General features: G+C 32.4%; 1 pseudogene across 1 annotated transcript; it reads right to left on the bottom strand.

Annotated features, from left to right (window-relative positions):
* Positions 1-4,103: 4,103 nt before the first annotated feature.
* LOC111306022 (putative pectinesterase 63) lies at positions 4,104-6,626 on the bottom strand (annotated as a pseudogene). Its single transcript, XR_016331406.1, has 5 exons — positions 6,236-6,626; positions 5,974-6,163; positions 5,051-5,254; positions 4,651-4,882; positions 4,104-4,505 (listed from the first exon to the last, which is right to left on the bottom strand). The product of XR_016331406.1 is annotated as a putative pectinesterase 63 (transcript).
* Positions 6,627-10,555: the final 3,929 nt, after the last annotated feature.

The following is a 10,555-nucleotide window of genomic DNA, read 5'->3' as shown; positions in this document are numbered from 1 at the left end:
ATGATTTGACACTTTTTTAAATCTTCTTGGAGCTCATGGTATATTGTAGTTGTACACACAAATGGTTGAGAGATGAATTGGACAAATTCCTGAATGCCACAATTCGACATTAATTTCTATGGGCATTATCACATGTTAAAAACTGGTGAACAGAGAAATCTCACTCACTTACCCCGGCGTTCACACTTGAGTTATAAAACCCAAAGACAAGAAAAAAAAGAAGCATTTGACTAATTAATTAATGACCTCGGTGGAGATTGCCCTCCTGCGTTCTATATGAATGTAATTAACTAGGCACGATTAATGGAAATTGATTGAAAATAAATTCTAAACTAAGTCCAAAACGTGGATTTTCCCTTTTATCTTCAACGTATATAAAGCTTCAATTAGGTAAATATCTGTAGGTTGAAGCTATACACCTTCTATAAGTGGAAATTACAGCATCCAATCCTACTCATAAGGATAGTATACATTAAAAAACCACAAAAACAAGGATGGATTGATTTATCTTCTGTATATGGGAGATTATACATAACAATTATAAAGATCGATGATCTACCCGGTAAATTAATTTGCCCACAAGTACTGAATGTTGCTGTGTTATATATTGACGTAATAATTAGCTAGCTATACCTAGGAAAATTACACAACTCCAAGATCTCCATTTCTCTTCCACTAATTCATCTATAAAATTGGTTTTATGTCGCAATTATTTGACCCAACTATGTTCCCAAAACTGAGTTGCATTCGTTCGATGCAAACACTTCCAGTTTGGGACATGTGTTTGCAGCTAAGACATACCAAGCCGTCTCCTATTAACACTTATCTTAAAAACAAACAATGGGAGCAAATTGTCTTGGTGGATCATGCCATCCTTATTCTCAATCTCACCAACGATGACAAAGTAACGAGTCTAATTGGTAGTTCGAGCAACCAGAGTTTAATGGCCTTTTTCTTTTTGTAATGAAAATGACGGAGACTTGAAACGAGTTTTAAACCGTATTAGGACACTTACTTCTTTAGGCAGATTTCCTAAATTTCCTTCACCATATAATAATTAGTTGGTTGAATCCTGTTGTTTATATATAACAACGGTTTTTCATGTGAAGAATACTTTAAAAATAAAATTTTAAATATACTTGGTTAATGTGAAAAAATGGGTTCTTAAATCGTCCAAAAAGAGATTAGGTTCAAACTATATATATGGGGATATTCTTAATCATAATATGAATATAAATGTATAACATGATTTACATAATTATTTTGCAACTTAAATATAATAGCTGAACCTTTTCCCAGTTAACTTAAATTTTTAAGATAATCAATCATTTAACTTAACATGATATTAGAGTCTTAGCTACGCCAACATTTTTCTATTTTGGTCGAAATTTTTTGATTTCCTCATCATCGGCCGACCTATGTTTAGTGTTTTTCGATTGTCTTTTTGCAAACTAACACTAGATGTCACTTTCTTAGGAACCGATGGTTAATTTTTCAATCAAAATAGCATCTTCATCCACAGTCACACGCATCCCCACAGACCAAGTTAGAGCTCTATATATTTGATTTATTAATAAAATGATATTCTTCTATTTATTGACAATGTATTTATAAATTAATAATGCATCAAATACAAACCTTTAGATAAATATGCATTGTTATTCTATTCTTGATTTGGCTTACATTTTTTTTACACTTGAATTCACTTGCAAACATATGGTTTATTCATTAAGCTTGCACGCGAGGGAGAAGGTTAAAAAAGGAACCATATTACTATAATTTAAATTTTTAGGATAATCAATCATTTAACTTAACAAATATTATATTTTTATTAAATTATCCATATAATTTAATTATTGCTCATCCGCATGAGATATTGTGAATAATATTCACTCTTTTTCATGATAATACAGATGGTCCACTAATCACGAGAGGATACCAACACATTCTAATTTCTAGTTTTGCGTCATTGTCATGATTTAATAAGGATGTCAATCAAACGAAAACTATACGCTCATAATGATATGATTTTACAAATCAATGGGTGTGATATGGGGCCAACAGCTTATGTGGGACCCATGTGTGTTGGCCAACCAGTTACGTTGATGGATCAGATTGTAGGATCGTCCCTAATTCCACCAGTATTCAACTATAAATTTCTTTCGCACTCTCTTTTTCTCGTTAGGATATGAAGATGAAGTTGTCCAACGCTCATTGACTAATGTAAATTACTTAATCAAAATTCCTCAAATGACTTCTATGGCACGAATTGCATGAACATAATCACGCCCAAACTTACTATTTGTTTATGAAAGTAACTTTATTTAGCAATTTAGATCGAATATTGAACAGTAAATAGCTGAACCAACCCATTTCTTCTTCCCACCAACTTATTTGATTCACAGCCTTTGCGTTTTTGGAGTAAAATTTGATTTGCTTGCAATAAAATCATTGACAAATTCAAAAGAGTAGTTAAGCAGATGAAGGTTTATATTAGGAAGGCTGAGAAGCTTAAAAATGATAATGGTTGAATATTCCTTTCAAGGCAATTCGAAAAGCATGGCGTCTTTAGTTTTGTTACTGGAAGCACTAATGATCAGATGCCAAAATCATGATCTTTTGTCGAACAAGGTAGCGAAGGAAATTGATTATAACACCAAGCATGATGTGGGAAAACAAGGGTACCATGGTTGCATTTGGAAGAGCGCGAGCAAGGAGGAGGATGCCCACCCTTGGCAAATAGCTGACTGTTTCATATGGCCTTGAAAACCGTACGATGTTTAATTTTTTTGCTTTTTCTTTTTGCCACTATATATATACCATATTTTTCATCAATTGCGCGCGCAAGCACATACATATGCATATTTGCATAAAAACTATTTTAACTTGATGTTGATCCTAATCAGCATCCATATCTGCCCTTATAGGTCTTTTTTCCGTATTTGATTTCTCCTCCTGTATTATTTTCGTTAAAGAAAAGTTTATGCTCTTGAACATTATGCGCTATGCGTTAATATATAACAAGGATTTGATTCTTGAACATTAAAAAACTTAATATTGTTTCAGCACTAGGATAATAGGATACATGAAGATATGGTATTGTTCGCTCGTTTAAGGCATGTGGTTTTAATGGCGAACATCGTGTAAAAAGGAAAAGGGAAAACCTAAACAAAGACTACTGCTAGCACACTACCCAAAAAGGGTCACAACTAGAGAAAGCACTGCCTTGATCCAACTCCTTGCCTAGCTAAAGCATTAGTTCAAGCCAATATATATCATACTGGATAAGGATTCACTAGTTCCTTGTTTAGCTAAAGCATCAGCCCACAGCAATTATCTTCAGGGAAATGGATCGAGAAGCTGCATAGTGCACAGCACCTTGATCTAATTCCTAAAGAAACTGGAGATCTTTCTTAACCGCCATGGGACCTTAATCAGCATCCATTCATTAACATCGCATTGATATATATAGAATGACATTCCAATATGAGTAATTATGAGACGCCACAACATCAATGTTTGATGATTGACTATTTCCAGATAATTACTTGTTAATATAAATGAAGGCAAGTTAACCTAAGTTTATGATGCTGAATTCTTTGTTGAATATGTTGAGCCAGCGATTTAAACGTTTTGATTTATCGTTACTAATGAAGAATTTGAACAAAGTAAAGAGAGGCATAAGAAAATCTCAAGAAAGTTTTATTTATATTGTGAATAACTTTCTATAATGTTTTGGGATATATTCTTAGAAAATTTGCCATCGTCATCTTATAGGAGGCTTTAATTGCCAAATTCCATTCCTCTTAAGTCTTAATATGAAAAAAGTTAAATTCAGTCACATATTGTAAACTTTAGGGCTGAGGAAAAATAAATCCAAGATATACATAGCAAATAAATATACAATATGATTTAGAGAAAGTGTAATAAGGGAAATTTCTCTATTAATTAATTAATGCTCGTCATGTTGAGATATATATGAAGATCTTAATTGGTTAAAACTTAAATGAATTTTATCTCTGTTAAGCATTAATGCAACGGATCAACAACACTATGCACTTCAGACAAATATATATGATTATAACAATGTCTGAAATCAACAGTAAACAATCTTCTGCCTCGTTCAGGTTTCCATGATATTCACCATTAATTTTTAAGTTGTTTCATATAAATATATATTATTATAACAATAACGTACACAGTTGATATTATGATATTAATGAATAGATTGTAGAAATATATAGAGGCCATCTCAGGATTTTGGGACCTCGTTTGATCCTTCACCAAAACAAGGTGTATTAAATATTAATACATGGTTTAATTTCAAGCAATTTATAGCTAGCACAATTTGTCACGAAGGAGTGATGAACCAAGTGTCTCCTTCAACATAGTAAGTTCCTGCAAAAGGCTCAGCCTCTTCATCCGTCAGAATTCGCGCCCATGGCACTCTTCCTGTGAAGTTGGCTCCTGGTCCACTGCACTTGTATTCTCCGTAGTACACTCTACTGCAAGCACAATACAAAATTTCAGTACTGTCACTGACTTCAACTAGTGTTTATAACATAATCTAAACTCGGTGCTCGCTGAACTAAATATAAGTTTACATATTGTGTAATATTTGGCATATTTAATAGCATTAAATCTACTCACGCATCACGTTTTTGGTCGCCCCAATCACTCCACCCTTGAGGACGAACAACCTTGTCCATGAACGTGAACGAGAACACAACCCTTGAATAATCACCCCATGCTCTACCAAGGTAAACCAGGCCAGTGGCACTGCCCGTGACCACACAATCTTTGAAGGAAAACCCACTGGCCAATGACGCATTGGACCGCTTTTGAGCTGTGAGAGAGGCCACTTCCCATTCAAATAGCAGTTCTGCATATGAACATAAAGCAAGTGTTACCAGGCCCAATTTGGAGTTTTATCCAATTGTCTTGTCCTGCTTCCGAATTACATAGCCATGTAATAATCAGATGGACCTAATGTCCTTGGCAAACAGGCCCAATTGAAGCCCAGCACATTAAGTATAACTTACTGACCTACCTCGTAAAGAGACCGGCCATAGCCGAAAATGAAATCAACAGAGCCTTGGATAAAGCAATTATTGAAGTAGTGGAGACCCTTGTGATCGTAAAGAGTGTCTTGATCCCCATAAAAACTGCAGTTATAAAATGCAGCCTTGGTCCCTGATATGCGCACTGCCACGGCTTGTCCCCTTTTGGATCCAATCTTATGTAGGACTGTGTTCTGCATCAAGCAAAATTGGGCAAAATTTTTATTTTCTTTAGTCAATTGACAAGCATTTGAAACCATTGATTGAGTTTTCTCCTTTATTTATTATTTTTCTGTACTCCCTCCATTTTACTTCGGAAGAACATTAGAACTTACTGAAATTAATCATCACTTGAAATTTTATATACGTTATTTACTAAAAAATTTATCAATCTTAAAGTTTCAATCATTTATATATAAAAATATCAGTAACGAAACTCTTTGTTTTACTGTTGTACACATTTTTTAAATGCATCCGGTCTTATTGTGGCATGGAATCTTCAATTCAAAACTTCAGGACAAAACTGAAAGCAATGAGTTTTCTTCATTTATTTTTGAACCACGTGAACACGGTTTTTCACCCTACAAGAGACAGCATTCCTGATCTTGGAATTTTGGAATGTTTCATGCAGCAATGGAATCTTTATGTCTACCTTGTTTTTAAAGCAGCCAACAAATTAGATTCAATTTCATAAAAAATAATAAGGACAACAGTAATAGATGTCCTTTATGAGCTATAAGCATTTCTATTTCATATGAACTGCCAGCAAAATAGAAAATTGCAAACTGAAATTAAAGAATAAGATTTAGCAATGTGAGACCGACTTTTCAAAAGGAATGTGCCAAAAAATTTCTGCTAATCTATCTTTACTTCTATAATTACTATGGCGTACTTAACAATCCTTGAGGTTTACCTCAAACTTCATGTTGATGGCCACAAAATAATTTGCATCCACAGCAACAGTTGCACTTTGAAATGTCTTCAAATGCATCCCATCTTTGCCAGAACCTGATGCGGTGCCATTCCCAGTTATAGTTGGTTGGTTATTTGCATCCCCTAGAAATGTAATGAAGGGCATTGTTCTAGGGATGACAATCTTTTCCCTGGAAAATTAAACTTCATTATAAATAGTAATAATGTATAGACTGCAACTTGAATTTAATATATACATATACCTGTAAATGCCTGATTTGATCACCAGAATGATTCTCCTAGTGTTGCGTAAAGGAATGCTGTTAAGGGCTTCTCTAATAGTCCTGAAATCGCCACTTCCATCTTGACTAACATTTATTCTCACTCTGCTCATCCCCGCAATCCTCAGCTTATCATCAAGAACCCCTCCTCCAGCACCAGGTGAGTTAATGAGGGATTGATCTGCTTGCCAGAGAGCCTGCTTACTTCGGTAATTTCGGACATTCCAGCTGAGCCATTTTTCATATTCCGTTTCACTGCCTGGATTACTGGAAGTGCTAGTTTTTATGGAATAATTACAGAAAAAAAGAAGGAAGAGAATGAGTTGGATGTAGGAGTCTGAAGCCATGTCAATACCCAAAAATAATGCATGTGATGGTGAGTCACTCTTAAATATACCATATATTATATATATATATATAGGGCAGAGATTTTACTTCGTCAATATTCCAATTCATGAGGGCATTTTTGAGAATAAATTATCCATGCAGCTGGTTAAAAAAGAGACCCCAAGGCCTAAGTCTGGATTTTTTGAATTTGTTAATATACACCATATCTTGAATCCGATCCTCTCCCATAATGGTGGGGAAGAGAAAAGGGAATGCGGGCATAGCTGTATTCCAACTCCCAATACATTTTGCTGCTCTAAAGTCTAATGTCTAAACTATAAGAATAAGGGCCATTTCTGTGGATGAAATACAAAAACTGGCCAAGTTTAGTGGTGTCCAGAAAATTGCCATGATTCTGTCAAGAACCCAACCCTTTGCTGTTGTAAGGCAAAGGTCATCTAGAAGAAGGACGTGCCATTTGTCTTGATGTGTCCAATCGCAGATGAATTAAGATCTTCTCTTGTTGTGAGCTGGCTGTTTTTATGACTCTGTATTAGTAGTTTTCATGACTTGTCTTGGGCAGAAATGATCAGTAAGGAATGTGTCACCACATGTTTCTTTGATCTCCATTTGACATTTTGGTTTTGGGGTGGGAGACATGGCAACATTATTTAATTTTTTTGTAGGGATTTTTATGGCTTTTTGAGGACTCGAGTGAAATGAAATTGATAATACTGATTCATGATTTTAAAAAAATATATAGGGAAACAAAAAAATAATCGTTATGAAATTATTTATTGTCGATTAACATATCATTGAAGTTATACTTAAAAATTATGAATTTGAAAGTGATCTAATCAATCAAATAAATACAAAAATAACAAATTTTAAAGGTAAATTAGAAAACAAATACATGTACCTTCTTCTTTTTATATTTATGAAGTTCAAAATATCCTTCAAGTTTTATTTGACCCTATATTGCTAGATTGTATATTAAACATCAGTTTAAATATACTTTTATTTTGCCAAAGAAAACATCAGTTTAAATATTGATTCATGATTTTATTTTTCATTATTATTGTGATTAATTAATAAAGCGTTTGAAATAATTCTCCACTATAATTTTGTTATTTTAGAACATTGTTCTTTATATATAATTAAATATCCGTCAAAAAACTGAAATGAAGCCCAAGCTCATTTCCTTTGGAACCTCGAGAACAGGCTCTAATACAAGTTCATGAAGCCCATTTCAAAGGCCCATTTTATTTTTGAGGGGCTGTGTAATGGGATACATCTCAATCATCACCCAAGGCCCACAGCTTGCTTTTTCCTTTTTTTTAAAAAATCAAACAGTAACTTTCACCTTCCTTTTTATTTTGGTAAATTTGAAATCATTACGTTGAAGACTAGTTCAAATTTTCCTTAATATTCCTCAATATTTCAGTTCTATTTTTCCATATTATTTCAATTTTGACCATTTATGTCACGAAGTTTTGTGTGAGATTTACGTTGGTCTATATAATAAACATCATACAGAGGGACAAGAGTCTATAGACTATAATTAATTAATTGTAACAACTTTGAATAATATGATGGGTGATAATTATGAAATTTTTGAATTTTTAACTCTCCTTTTATATTTAAAAAAATGAAATATGGAAGCACGGGTCTGTCAAGTTAACAGGTGACAAAGAATTTAAACCATAATTTGGTTGAAATTTGTAATTTAATTAATTGAAATTTGAAAATTTTTTTTAAAAAAAAGTGAAGTTCGTGCAGCAAAGGAGCGTCCATCAGGCTAACGTAAGCAGTGACTGCATTCTGATAGAAAGAGAGGACCGTTTTTCAGCCAACAAATTCAGTTTAAAACTCCACTAAAACGTTTACTTGGAAAGTCCTAAAACAATTGGCTCTTGCATCTGGAAAAACCACCCGGCGTTTCCATTCAATATTCATGCCTTTTTACTTTTTTTAATTAGGTTAAGCTAGGCTAAGCTTACAAGAGTCAAGCCAGCCTAGCACCTATGCCTGCCTGCTTGCCAGCCAGCCCTGCTTACTATTTTTTGCGTAATCAAACTCATTTTCCTTTTAATTTCCATCTTTCAATGAATAATATTGAACTCTGTTTCTGAATCTTATAATACTTATGAAGAAAACATATATATATATTTAATAATCAAATCGAATGCCAAAATCAACATTGTAGATATCTTATGGCGAAAAATGTGAGGAAAATTTTTCATCTTCACAATTATTGTTGGACAAACCTAAACAAAAAGGTTTTCAGATTTGATGATTTCTTTCTTATTTGAAGAACATGGAATCAGCCATGCTGAGAACTTTAATAAAGTTGCCAAGAATGGGGGAGTGTTGGGAATGTAATTATGGGCTTTTGGCCAGGTCAACTGTTCCCATGTGTTCAAGTTGACGGCCCAATGCGTGTCAAAACGAGGATGAATCGTTAGACTTTTGGAGGGTGGACATGGTTTCAAGGGTTGCGGCAGTAAGTGCTCCAGTCGCGGAGAAAGCCTATAGCCACCGTTGAATCCAGTGAAACATGAATCCTTTTTCCTCTAAGGAGGCCTGCAAGGTAATTAGCTTTTTTTTCCTTTAATCTCATATACATATATAATATCATATAAAATTACTGAAAAAAATGTATTGATGATTTACGTCAACAATCTGTTGTCATGACACCAAAAAAAAAATATTGCTATTACATAATTTACTAAAAAAACTCATTAATAAAACTTAAAAATAATAATCTCTTAATATAAAATACATATTTATTTCATTTATTATTTAATACATAATTTTTTAAGAAGTACATAAATCATATTTAAAATTTTCAAATTCAAAATTAAAATATATTTTAATAAATTTATAATCTTATTTTTTAATTTATATAATCATTTATATAATAAATAAATAAATAAAAATAAAATAATGAACCGTACATTGCTCGGATTTTTAAATAAATCTGTGCCTGTCCATCAATTGAGCTGCTTAATCAACAATCTCCAAGTTGCAGCAGTCACGAGTGCTAATTCTTTACGGTCATTGTCCTATTCCTCTCGCTGCCACTTGAATTACTCATTAAGTACTGAAAAGATTGTTGTAGGCTAAAACAAAATAAATTTAAAATATGATTTAATTTAGAGAATTTTTTTAATATGTCAAATTATATGTCTTAATTTTATTTCTAAAATTTTTAAAATAAATATTAAATTTGATAATTCATATTATTATATCATATAAAATATTATATTTTATATCACAACTCGTATCTACACGAAAATATAAAATATATATTTTTTATTTTATTAAATTTATTTATAATTTTTTAAAATTTATATTTATATTATATTTATATTTTTTATTTGTATCATTTTCGTATCATATTTTCGTTTTAAATTATAAAGTCTAATAAATAATACCATCACTTTACTTTTGTCAAATCTCCTAATTTGACAAATTTAGTTCTTTGGTTTTACAATTTCGACTTTTGATTGTTTACATTAATATATTATTCTTTGGCAAAAGAAATTTTCAAAATTTTAAGTTAAAATTAAAAATTTAAAGTCAAATGGCATATTTCACTGCATGGATGCCTAGAAGTTAGACACGTTTCTCCTACATAGATAGAAAATTAAACCAAGCTTCTTGTCCTGCCATCGGATAAATATTAGTACAAAAAATTTCAGAGTACTGAATATTGACCCAAAATGATTGATTTCACTGTTTGTGGGAATCTGATTTCACCTCTTTTAACCTTTTTTTTTTTGGAGATGATAGGAACATATATCTTGAGATACTTTCTGCCCGGAACTTGTGTTATTTAATGTTTTCAATAAAAATTAAAGTATGAATGCTCGAACAGAGAAAAAACAGAATCGTACGTTCAGAATACTCTAGTTAATGCTATAAATCTCTATCATTCTGACTATGTTGCGTAAATCATTTATATTCCAAGAG

This window comes from Durio zibethinus, chromosome 21 (genome assembly GCF_047325235.1).
Source record: "Durio zibethinus cultivar Kanyao isolate XHJ-2024 chromosome 21, ASM4732523v1, whole genome shotgun sequence".
Classification (NCBI taxonomy): domain Eukaryota; kingdom Viridiplantae; phylum Streptophyta; class Magnoliopsida; order Malvales; family Malvaceae; genus Durio; species Durio zibethinus.
Note: the sequence above shows the minus strand (reverse complement) of the source record. Positions and strands in the feature narration are given on the sequence as shown.